The sequence below is a fragment of the Sus scrofa genome, chromosome 13 (genome assembly GCF_000003025.6).
Source record: "Sus scrofa isolate TJ Tabasco breed Duroc chromosome 13, Sscrofa11.1, whole genome shotgun sequence".
Lineage (NCBI taxonomy): Eukaryota > Metazoa > Chordata > Mammalia > Artiodactyla > Suidae > Sus > Sus scrofa.
In genome coordinates this window covers 141,871,282-141,884,845 of record NC_010455.5, presented here as the reverse complement: position 1 = coordinate 141,884,845, position 13,564 = coordinate 141,871,282, and the positions used below count along the sequence as shown (strand labels likewise).

Here is a 13,564-nt window from a genome sequence, read left to right as displayed (position 1 = left end):
TCCAAGTTCTCCAGTCCTTCTTCTAACTGTCACAGTTTGCCCTAGATTGTACAGCAAACTATTCTACTTTCCATCCACTCAAGGTCACCAAACTTCCTCAACAGTATAAAATTTGTGCTCTCTTTGTGGCCACATCAGAGAGTGCTGTGATTTCCAAAATTTAGATGAGTAGGGCATCCCAGGGAATGAGGTAGTGGATGGATGCACCCATGGGGGAGGCATATATTTTAAGATGGGATGGGTATTCCTTCCTAATTCTACTAATGACTGAACACAAGAATCACCAGGCTCTTTATGCTTTTAGAGCAGATGGAGAAAATTTTTAAACTGCCTCTGATGAGTCAGAAATCCAAGGTCTATTCTGGGTTCTGTGACTTTGGAAAGCTTGTTTATCTCAGCTCCAACTAGTCAAGTTGTGGAATAACTTTGCCGTAAAAAAAAAAAAAAGTCATAGAAAGCGGCGGTGCCAACAGCCAACTTCACATTTCCCTCTTACTCTGGGGTATAAAAATGGCTGAGTTGGCATTCGATCAATGTTCAGCTTTGCAGCAGAGGATGGAATGGAGTAAGGAAACTCTAAGCATTCCTTTTTGGGTAAAAAGATGGAAAGAACAAAGGAAGAGTGTCTGTGCAGCACACATGAAGAACACTATAGCTGTGTCACTGAAATGATAAGAGAGGAAGAAAACAATTGAAGATTACTGGTAAGGTCATCCCCTCAGAGGTGAAGCCCTAGTGAAGGAATGATTGTAATAATAACTAACACAGATGTAATACTTTGCACTTTGTCTAGATTTGTCTCACAATTCTATGAAGGACCCATTATGTGATTATTTCCATTTTAGAGGTGGAAAAACCTGAGGCATAAAAGGTCAGTCTTACATAAAATCACATTGATCATAAATGTCAGTAACAGAAGATAATTGTTATCTTATGTCTTTAAATTCTATAGATTGTCTTGGAAATACTTCTATGTGTTTAAAAGAAGGTAAATGTTCCCCATTGTTACTAGGCCTTTGATGATGTTTGCTCATGATCTTTCACTATGGTAGCCTGATGATTCTCCTAATCTAAGAAAAATCCTATGAAGAACAACAGGGAGCAACAAAGAGGAGGGTCAGATTACCAAGTGATCATCCAATTCAATGTTTTCCAAGCATCATTAAAAAATAAAAATCTTATGGCTGCCTGTTTAGCAACTTGTTTCAATAGGCACTCTGAAAATACTGATTTAAAATAGCTTGGAGGGTTCTGGGATCTTTTTAAGTATCTATACCAACTTTTCCTTTCATTACAGAAAATTGGGGAGGATTGATCTTCTTAACCCATGGGTCTACAATTGGGATTAGAATTATAACTAAATAAAAATACATGCCATTTTAATTTTTTCTTTTTTTCTTTTTACAGCCGCACCTGTGGCATATGGAAATTCCTGGGCTAGGAGTCAAATTGGAGCTGCAGCTGCCAGCCTATGACACATCCACAGTAACGCTGGATCTGAGCTGCCTCTGTGACCTACACCACAGACTGCAGCAGTGATGGATCTCCTACCCACTGAGCAAGGCCATGGATCAAACTTGAATCCTCAAGGACACTATGTCAGGTTCTTAACCCTGTGAACCACAATGGGAACTCCATTTTAAAATTTCTAATAACTGCCTTTTTAATCCAAGCTGGAGTCAGTCATCCCCTCCCCAGATCTATGCCAATCCTATTCTGTTATCTGCGTTTTATTACAATGACCTTATTAAAGGGGATATTTTGATATCATATGACCTGTGATAAGGGTCCTTGCTTACTGCAGGTCTGAGTTTTGTGCCCTATGCCCACATACCACTTGGATATAAATATGTGAGACTAAAGCTCTGGTGTCTTAGTTAAAACAACCTGGCAACCCTCTCCAGTGTTCAGTAACTCTCACTCTCAGGCAAAGAATTTCACATGCAATCTAGCTCTTTAATATGGCAATTTAACTCCTTTGGAAAACACTGCTAGATTTTTGATACTGATGTTTACTGCCTCAATGCCTTTTTTTTATAAAATAGTTAGGGTATAAATTCCAGGAGATAAATAACCAAAACGTTAGGATGGAAAGACTATGCAGAAAACCAGATGGGCAAGGCATAGAAACCTATGCTGTTGATCAGTCTGTTCACTGATGAGGATTTATAGAGCTAGGATGGAATTGATTCAATGTATAGGCATAGGGTGAGAACATATGCAATGTTAAATTGCAACATATGTGGATTATGGAAGTTGTCAGAGAAGGAAGTGGTGATAACATAACAATTTAGAAGTAATATAAAAAAGTTAGGGGCCAAATAAATCATGGTAATAAAATTTCATTAGGTTGGCTTTACTAAGAAGAGGGAACAAGAACAAAGTGCAGGAGTTCCTACTGTGGCTCAATGGGTTATGAACCCGACCAGTATCCATGAGGATGTGGGTTCGATCCCTGGCCTTGCTCAATGGCTTAAGGATCCAGTGTTACTGTGAGCTATGGGTCACAGACACCACTTGGATCACTCATTGGTGTGGCTGTGGCTGCAGCTGTGGCTGGCAGCTGCAGCTCTGATTAGACCCCCTAGCCTGGGGAAAAAAAAAAGAACAAAGTATGTAATAATAGCGGTAACAAAAATACTAATAGATGTCATTATTCAGCACTTACTGTATGCCACAAACTATTCTTAGCACTTTACATCTTTGCATGAAATATGTCCATTCATCTTTAAACAAGTACTATATTGTTTTACAGATAAAGAAACAGGCAGAGAGAGGTTAACAAGTTTGATGAAGGTCAAACAGTTTATAAGTGATGAGACAATTGGATTCATAGACAAATAACATGTGATTTGAAACTGTACCTCAAGGCGGCTCAACTTACATACCACATACTTCTGTGCCACGCCCCAGGCCCTCCAAACTTGACTTTTGCCATTGCCTTATAGAATCTTTCTCACTGAAATTTGCAGTTTCCATGTGACTACTACCGTGTGGCTCCCCAGTGAATCCTCTTGGGATATCTTCAGCCCACTGCCCTGAAGGAAATTCAGAACAGAATTAGATGTTGAAAATTATAAGTCACATAAACATACCTCGAATGAAGTAGCAATATGATGCCAAATTTCCATCAAATTCATAAAACATAAACAACTAGTCTTTACAATTCAGGAGAAATAACTCCATGTCCTTCATAAATTATGGTGATTAAATTTAATTAAGGGTAATGACTATATAATCCCAGGCATAGTTCATCTACATTTTTTGAATACATTAATGTCTTTGTTGAGGAGGGCTGTTGAGCCCTGGAGGGATTACTATGCATGTCCTGGATGCTGCTGGGAATTAATACAGACCTCTTCCTGGTTAGCTCATCCAAGGTCAGAATACAGATCTCATCTTACAGGTACTAAGCACCTATAGTTTGCAGTGGCTATTTTGCTTTTCTCTTCACTTCCCCCATCCTGTTTGAGAAAGAAACAGAGAATTCTGGGAAATAAAATACCCTCTTTACTTGTTACAGAATCTCTCTTGCAACCAAAAAGAAATCCCCATGAAGGAGCTTGTAATGGGATTTGAGCTATGATAAGATATGCACATTTATGTGGGGGTGTAAAGATTGATTGACTCTTTTACTCTATGAAGAGAACAAGGTTATTTATCGATTAGATGTTTTATAGCATCTTTTCCCTGAAAGGTTCAGCTTATGCACAGTTGGGGAAAAGTTTGTCCAAGGAACATAATTTATGGGGGGGGGGTGAGGGAAGTAGGTGAAAGAAATAGTAAAAAATCATTAGAAAATATACAACCCCCTGAAAGACTAGGTAGAGAAAAATTCATGTGTCAGGGAATATGCTATCAATGAATTTGGAAAAAAAGCTGAATCTAGTTTATCATGAGGCAAAAAGGGATCAAGATGCACACACAATGTATGTGTAACTGGGTCCCATGCTGTACAGTGGGGAAAAAAAATGTGTTGGGGGAAATAACAATAAAAAATAAATTAAAAAAAACATGCACACACAAGCACGCACGTGCGCACACACACGCGCACACACAGATATGCAGGCTTTTAGAAAGATTAACTGAAAATATTTTTAATTAAAGTGATAAAAAACACCTGAAGTCTTGTAATCTCCAAACAACACAACCAAGGAGCAGGACCCCAATCATTCCCAAGCTCTGAAAGCCCACATTCCCATTTTCTCCACCTCCCAGAAGAGAAATCTCTTTCTCAATGAAAAGGGGATCAGCAGAGACTTGATCTGTTTCTCTCTTATGCTTATCACAGACACTCTGCTCTACTTGAAAATGTTCTCCCATTGTGAGTCTCTGGCTTTAGGAAACAAAAGCTAGGTCTTTCCAGGCTATGTCTAATCATCTAATTTCTTCTCTTCCACTAAAGTCCCTGAGAAAATGGACAGAGTACCAGCTACCTGTTTAGATGAGAAACTTGAGCTAAGGAAAGGATAGGGAGCAAAAAATAAAAATTAATAGGTCAGGAGTTCCCATTGTGGTTCATCAATAATGAACCCGACGAGTATCCATGAGGATGTGGGTTCGATTCCTGGCCTTGCTCAGTGGGTTAAAGGATCTGGCATTGCCATGAGCTGCCATATAGGTCACAGACATGGCTCAGATCCTACACTGGCTGTGGCATAAGCTGGTTGCTGCAGCTCCAATTTGACCCCTAGCCTGGGAACTTCCATGTATCATGAGTGTGGACCTAAAAAAAAATTACTAAGTCAAAATCTTATCCAACTACCTATACGTACCAGCACAGCATAAGGTACAATGAAAAGCAAAATTGCTGAGTAAATAGATGTACATACAGAGTACGGGGATGAAGAAGGGACAACTAGCTTTAATTGAGGGATTATTTTTTTCTCTTTTAAACCACACATTAGAAGACACCTTAGAACAGCCAAAATCTCTCAAGGCTTTATTCATCTTTATATGTAGAGGGAAAAAAGTAAATCATTTGCAGCAAAAACGCCATTCAGTGCTTAGCAATAGCAATATATTTAAAGAACTGTTACGTCTTTCCTTAATTGACTACGATGACGATTGACTACAACAACACAAAATAATAAACCATTTTTTAGAAGGGTGTGTTTAACTCTGTTAGAGAGAATATGGACTTAACTTGACCCTTTGGTAATTATAGACTAAATCTTTCTCAGAGATAAATTAGGTAAAATAAACCCAATTGTCAAGACTGAGAAACTGTATATGAAGTTACCTTATAAATTGTAAACCAGCACAAAATATGTTATTGTTTCCTTTCTTTGCAACATCCTAATGTGCACCTATTAGGTACCAACACAAATTTTCACCCCCACTCTGTCCTTGTAGACTTTTCCTTACCCACCTGAAATTCACATCTGTTCTGTCTACTGTCATCAGGTGAGTTGTTTCTTCTTGATGCAAACCTATCATTGCCATTGCTTCCCTCTGCCCAAATGACAGCTCCATCCCTTTGATGCTGATTGGCTGCTGTTACAGGTGATAGAGGCTGATGCAGATGGATTCCAGCGGTTCTCATGAGTATTTTATGTGCTTTTGCTGATTTACAGCCAGTTCAGCATTCCTTTAAATGGCCATAAATTGGATTGATGTCATAAATCATATCTAGAGAAAGTGCCTGAGTCCCAGCTCAGGCAGCTATGCTAATGTCTGTGAAAATAACAAAGAAACATCCTCATTCAGGCCCCACTCTACCGCATTAAAAGGCCACATTGTAAGAAGCTGTCAGTTACCGAGAGGGAAAAGGTAAAAGGGGGAGAAAGGTCTTTGTAGGGATTATTAATAACGCAGTCAAGAAGAATGTATAGATATGTGCCAGGGAGAATAAACGGGGGGAGGGGGAGAAGAGGGGCTGCCGAAAGAGTGATAAAAGAGTGCTGGATATGGAAAAGATAAATGCAAATGAAATATACCGTACAGCAATGGATTATATCAGCATTTGATATATGGGACTGAGTATCAAACTGTTGAGCTGGCAGCCATTAATATGATATAGTGGATGTGATATGCAGGATGATGGCAGTCCTAGTGCAGGGAAAATAAAGAACACACTGCAGTCTTTCAAAACAATGGTGCAAAGAAAGACAGAAAATTATAGCACTACAAGTTTATAAAGCCAAAATTGTGTGAGATAATTATGGATGCTGATAGGGTCCATTATTCTTTATCTATCAGCTTTCCCATCACATAAGCAAGAAAGGGGCTTCTCAAGGAGGACTATCTGTTCTGCTTCATAGGGGGCATCCAGACAAGAGGTTTTCCATCCCATCAACAAGAGCAGAGTTGACCTCAATGCTCTCTCTGGTGAAGGCACTTCCCAATTCTAGCCCAAAAGGTTGGCATCCCCAGGCTTCCTCAACAGAATTGCTTTGAGCTGGTACTCATTTTCAGAATTCCTAGGAATTTAGTTTACTCTCAGAAATTGTCGGCTACTCTGATTTATTCACTAATTCCTTCATCAGACCTTTACAGAGAACCCATTACATGCCAAGCATAGTACAAATGTTTCAGAAGTTAATGTAAGGAAGGCTTTGAAATAGTTACCTCTTCTTTTGTTATCTATTCCTTGACCTTTGCATGTGGTTAGTTTGTCCACACCACATGCTACAGCTGGTCCATATTAAAAGAGTCACAGGATACAATGTTTAGTCATATGTCTCCAAACCCACTGAGTTACAGGTCCACTGCTAGTGTTCAGCCTGCTGGCCCGTGGGTCCTGATTCTGCTCTGGCTTGCAGGCCCTGCTGTTGGCACTGAGGTTTTCACAGTTGGTTAGAATCCTCTGTTTGGCTTATTGGACCTTAGTTTCCCCTCAGCTTTTAGCTTTGCTCACTACAGTAGATGTGGCATCTCTTCTAGTATAAAGCCAGTGTGAGAGAAATCCTCACCTGAGCACTCCCACACTCATTCCACTCATTCCATCTTGACCACCACCAGCTTTGCAGTAGCCACTAAGCCCACATACCACCAGGAAGTGAATTTTTGGACACTTCCTTAGATTTTTTTTTTCTTTTTGATGAAAACTTGACTATACTTCTCTCTTCTGTGTGACCCTGTTTCCATCCCTGGGTTTTCCTCCCATTTGGTGCACTCCCTTTGAGCCATCTTATCCATTCCCTCAAGGATCCAATTCTACCTGCCCCCCATAGGCCAGACTTTCTGAACCCTCTATCTTTCCTTCTTCCCTCTTGAACTCTAGTCTCAATCACCCAGCTTAAATGTCCACCCAATAAGCCCAATGTTCATGCCCCACCTGCAGCATGTCAAGTTTAGGAGGGCAACAGCTACTCTTCTTACTGTGTTTTCTGTCCCTGATTCAAGCATGATCATTTTCCCAGGCAGTCAAATTAAAACATCCCACTCACCTTTAATTCTAACCCCCTTCTCTCTGATCAGTCTCCCTACCTAGCCAATTAGAAAAGTTCTGCTCATCCTACCCAAAAATGACTTTGAAAACTGTTCTTCATTCAGTATTCTGATAGCCACTGCCTGAGTTCAAGCCCTTTTCAACATGGTGCTGGCTACTAACTAAACTCCTCACTCCAAATTTTCCCATTCTAATTGATTCCATCCACTCACTGCTAAATGAATATCATTCTAAAACATATATAACTGATGATACTATTCCCTTGATTGAAACTTCTCCATCTATTGCACTATAAAGAATAATATTTGATGGATATATGTATGAATGTTTAATTGTTCAAAACTAAAAAATCATGTTGCTTAACAGGCATTTAATGTGTCACTCACGTACTTTCTAACTTTATCCCAAATGCATAGCCCTGACACATCATATATTGCTCTCATCGGCATGGAATGTTTGCCAAACTTGAATACAGTTTATGGTGTTGACCAGATCAGTGAGTACAGCTCACAAAAGAGATGGGCTTCCCCAAGAGAACAAATCTATTTTTTTTTTCATATCTGCAACTCCATCCATGTCCCCAAAAAAGATCCTGAAATTTCCCCCTAGCATCTGTAGAAGGAGATACATGCTTTTGCCATGATCCTTTGGCATTCTTTGGCCTGCTGATAAGCTCAGAGTTTTCCATAGGGACACCTGTCATACCAGTCTAGACACTGATCAGATTGGGAAGTTTCCTATTTCAATAGTTCCCAAACACGAGTCTACATATGAATCACCAGAGAACTTTCTAAAATACAGATTCCATGTCACATTCCTAGAAATTATAATTTGGAAATCTGGAGTGGGGTCCAAGAACCTATTTTTTTTTCTTTTTAGGTGTGGTCCATTAGGACCACACCTGCAGCTTATGGACGTTCCCAGGCTAAGTGTCAAATAAGAGCTGCAGCTGCTGGTCTACACCACAGCCACAGCAATGTCAGATCCAAGCCACGTCTTTGACATACACCACAGCTCATGGCAATGCCAGACCCTTAACCCACTGAGCAAGGCCAGGGACTGAACCCGCTGCATCCTCATGGATACTAGTTGGGTTCTTAACCTGCTGAGCCATGACAGGAACTCCCAAAAATCTCTGTTTTAAACAAGATCCCCTAGGTAATACTGAGGCTCAGCCAAGTGTGGAAATCAATGGTTTAAATTAGCTGTATGGCTGATAGAGCCAGGATGAATAACAAGACCAGCTTAATTAGCAGGCTTTCCCATTGGAACAGAGCAATTCAGAATAATAACAAAAAGTTGGCTGGAGTTGGGAGTACTGGTGATGAGGGGGATGAAGAAGAAAATTGAAGCCACCAAAATTCTTTTCAAATCCCAGAGATGATAACATTTTATTTTGAGGCTGATAAATAAAAGATGGCCTCCCCCATCTGGCTTTATGATATGGAAACATTGTTAATGAGACATTTGTAAAAAAGTGCCACAGAGTTGTTAAAGGACCATGACTATGGTTCTTAAATTCTAAAATATGAGCACCAGGCTTCTCGGTGTTCTCTCTTTTATAAACACTAGAGTCACTAATGTGGGCACCTGAAATTTCCAAAGGGTCTTATTTACATTTCTCACAAATTAAACTAATGCTATTTAAAAACAAGTGCAAATCTCACTTTATATTTCACAGTTTCCCTGCTTTAAATGGCATCAGCTCTAACCACTTACCAAACCCCACTGTTTATTCTGTTATTGGCAGCTGGTTAAATTGGCAGTAGAGCTTGCCATCATGGAGGCTCTTAATGACAGCAACAGTGCTGCTATGGGTCCAGGCTTTCAAGAGATGTTGGAGGAACAAACACTGCCTGGGTGGCCTGTGGCCACCATGGACTCATATTTCACATACTTTCATTGGTTGATTTGGTAAGCGCCCACTCTTTAAATTGCTGTGGATGCCACTGATAGCTCCCAGCTCTGATGATTTTTTAAAATACATAGGTAGACTTTGCTGTGGATGCCACTGATAGCTCCCAGCTGTGATGATTTTTTAAAATACATAGGTAGACTTTGCTGTAATTGATTTAATATTTGTGATGCTGTCACTTATGGCTGTCTGGCTTTCATCAAAATCTTTCTGGAAAAATGCTTCTTTATTATTGGTAAAATAATAATAACCCTTTATCTCTGCTCCTTGTTTAGGGAGGTCAGAGAAACAAAGATGTGTATGTGTATATGAGCAAGTTATGAGGTGTGCTGGGAAGTGGCTGATGTGGCCTTGGAGCAAAGAGGGGAAGAGTGAGCTCTATAACATGGTACACCCTCTCAAGCAAGAAGAAAAAGGAGAAAGCAAGAGGAAGCCTGTGAGAACACAGCCACACAGAAACTGGTAAAGTGAAAAACCAACAAAAACAATGGCAGAAAGAAGAAAAAAGGCAGGAGCAGGGTATGTGAAACCAGAATTTTTCTTCCTCCACCCAAGTTCAGAGCTACCATCAGTGTTGGTAATGGAGACAGAAAATGGGGAGCCTGATGAATTGTGATACAAAAAGGGAAAAAAGTGGGAAGGTGAAGTGGGAAAGAAAAAAATAAAAGTATGACAAATTTTTGGATATTGTTGACCATTTGGGCAACAGGGGGGAAAAAGGCAAGAGAAAAGAAAAACTCTTCTGCTTCCGGCAATTAGAAAACACGTTTTATTCCACCCAAATGTCTTAACCTCACCAGCCTGGAGATATAAAATTAAATATGCAGTTTTGATGTTTGAATCCTCAGACTATGTGACTTTGCAAAGTCCCACCTTTTAACAGGCTTCCCTTTCAAAAGTGTCTGGATGTGACAAGGAACCACAGATCATACTGCTCACCATGTCAGCCAGCTTTCTGGCTCAGTCCTTTGCTCCCCTTGGCCCCAAGCCTCTGCTTATCCTGCTTCCACTTTCCTCTTTTGCGAGATGTTCCTCTGGCAGCCCTGGCTCATACCCCTGCAGCCCAGGTTTTTCTCTCCCAGCTTTTGCCCTACATTCCCATAGAAGTATGTAATTTTTAAGAAAATTTTACAGATGATTTGGAGACATGAAAGAAACATATATGAAGAATAACTCAGATTTTCTACCTGCTGTGTGCCTGATCTGAGTGCACAGACCTATGCCTACCCTTAAAGTTGTTCAAAGTTCACAGCCCTGACTTAGGTCCTCACCAGCTTCCTCAAGAAAGAAGCCAATGTGCCCCCTACCCAGCCCAAAGGAGCTTCAGGTATCTTGGTGCTCTAGCACCCAACTGTCAAGAGATGGCAGGAAAGGGCAAATGGTTTGCAGCAATGTCAATCCAGGGCCCTCCTCCTACGTGTTCACTTCTTGCCCCAGGACTGAGCTTGCAATGGGAAAATTCCCTTTAGGATAAACTCTGTCCTACCCATTGGATGTTATCTATTTTCCCCCAATGATATCAATATTCTGTATTTCACAAACTTCAAGGGTAGGTAATAACTACAAAGCAGACCAGGCTAAACACATGCACATACCCACAAAGACAACATGTAGAATATATATTATTTATCTTATGGAGCTTTCTCTTTCACAGCCTTTGCCTATTCCCTAGTGGTGCCCCCCTTCCTCATTTCCACTGCTGAGTACTGACAAGGTATGGGCTTGAGAAACACCCATCATATTATCCAGTTTGCACCTGTTATCTCTAGAGTAATTTTAAATGCACCATCCTTATTGTCAAAGGTTTCCTAATTTGAATAACTTATATGGTCACACTAATTTGAAGGGATTAAGCATTACAGTGAAACAAGGCATATTAATAAAGGCCCTTATCACTTCCATAGACCATAGTATAGACTTCTTATCTGAAATAGCTGCCTCCATATTAGCGGCTATTCATTTATTTAAGAAATACTACTAAGCACTTGCCTACTACATGCTTGGATTGTTTTCGATACTGGTATATAATAATAAAACAAGCTTGCTATTTTCCCGAGCATATAGTCTAATGAAACAAACAAACAAACAAAAGTAACCTTCTTTTTTTAACACACACACACAAAAATCCCTACCCAAAATATTTTAAAAGCCACATGGTTTGCATACCAAAGTTCCAATTCTTTAGCCTGACTCCCAAGTGTACCCTACCCCCAATGCCTATGCTTTTTCTCTCACTTATCTCTTATTATATCTCCCAACTCACCAACAACATCTTGTAATATCCACATCCTTTCATACCTCAGCTATTTGTGTGAGCTCAGAACATCCGTGCTCACTCTTTTCCTTTTGGAATCCCCTACTTATCTGTCAAGTGTCAACTGGATGTCATTAAATTTCTCTGGTTTTCCCTCAGCCTTGAAGGCAGAATTAATCACTCCCTTATCTGTGAGCCAAAGTAGTTTATAAACACATTTGTCTTAGCACATATCACATCATGGCTTGGTTAATATGTTTATGGGTCTTTCTCTCCCACTGGACTTTGAGTTCCTCCAAGGCAGGTAGCAAATCTTATTTATCCCTGCGTTACCCATGCCAAGAATATTCCAGCTTCTCAGTAAATATTTGTTGAATTTCATCAGAAATTTTACAGCATCATTATGTTTAAATACAAGATGTTTGTTAAGAATTTTTGGTAAAAGGCTGCCAACCCTATCATAGGATATGATAAAACATGCACAGTGGTTTTCACAGAGGGCTGGAAAAATCTAAAACTTTGGTGAATGTAATGTAAATAGCAGAAAATACCAAAGGACAAAGGTGAAAAGAACATTGATTATGTGTATATCGAAAATAAATGTTTAAGTTATGAAAGAAATAAATGCTTTTCTATTCCTTTAAGGCCCCACTTTGGGGTAGAATCATGTACAATCTTAAATACACTGGGATGTTGTATGTTGACCTGACTCTGAATCTCCCCTCTAAGAATGAGTGAGGAAAATAAATTAAAATGCCAAGGGAAACAATGCACGCTTACCCACGCAGCCCCTCCAACAAGTAAAAGTGGGTAGAAGAAAAGATACAACATGGGGTCTCCTCACAGATGATGGGAGTCAACATACAATTTCACTTCCCCTCCTAGAAAAATCCCATCAAGTGGGAATAAGGAAATACATACAAAAGAAAAAAAGAAGAAGAAACACTCAAAACATGGATGGAAAAGAAGAATGAGTTTACTTGCTGGATTTGAAAGTTCAAAGACTGTCTGAGAGAGGTGATGTGATTGAATGTTCTGGCCAAGGAAAGAACAGCAGCAGAGGTATGTTATTCCCTGGAGAAGCCCAGAGGAACTCTGCAGAAGAACTGCCTGGGAAAGGCATCTTCTTTACTAATCTTGGTGTAGATACTGTATATTTATATCGTATTAAATATTATGTTTAAATACAAAATGTTCAAGATTATATTTAAGCCCCTAGCTTTAAATATAATATATATATATTTTTTTTTAATAGTGGAAGGAGATAGGTAGCAAGAGAGGCAAAATAGGGTTCAAAATGACTATGGAACTCCCACATAGATATAGAAAAAAACAGATCTAAAGACATGAAAGATAAAAAATGAATAGTATTGTTTTGTATGTCCTTAAATTGTATGTAGGTGGATTCGTATCTCTATCTCTACCCACAATTTACTTTTTTCATTCAGTTTTTTTTAATTCTAAGTACCCATCCTGATATAGCATATTTCAGCCAGCTATCTCACTAGATCTCAATCTTGATCAAGATATATACCTGATACATCATAAAATTTTTGCAAGCCAGCATTATGTATTTAAAATATTTATAATGATGTCTTGTTAACAGGGTCAACACTCAGTAAAGATTACCTATTATAATTTTCACCATTATCATCATTTAGTCACATGAACATACCATGATTTACATACCCATTCCCCTTTTAATGAAGTTCTCAATAGTATCCCATATTTACTTGTTAAAAAACATGTTGTAATGAACATAGTTGTACATATCTCCCTGTACACAAGGGTAAGAATAAATCATATCCAGCTGTGTGCTGTTGGATTGAAAGATGTGATAGATCAGTACAGTGAGGACTCAATGAATCATGACTCCTTGTATGCGGGACCTGGTACTGTGTCCTCCTAAGCCAACTCCAGCCTTGTCCATGTGACTTCTTTGGTCAATGATACATTGTTGGAGATCATTTTCCATGGCTTTCTCACATTTCTTCACATCTCA

The 13,564-nt window shown here is 39.4% G+C and overlaps 1 long non-coding RNA gene across 1 annotated transcript in view; it reads right to left on the bottom strand.

Moving 5' to 3' along the window:
* LOC110256420 overlaps positions 1-13,564 on the bottom strand; it is a 479,854-nt gene that overhangs the window by 4,503 nt on the left and 461,787 nt on the right. Inside the window, exon 8 of the long non-coding RNA XR_002337890.1 lies at positions 2,885-3,038. This is a non-coding gene — a long non-coding RNA (uncharacterized LOC110256420). The remainder of the gene's footprint in view (positions 1-2,884; positions 3,039-13,564) is intronic.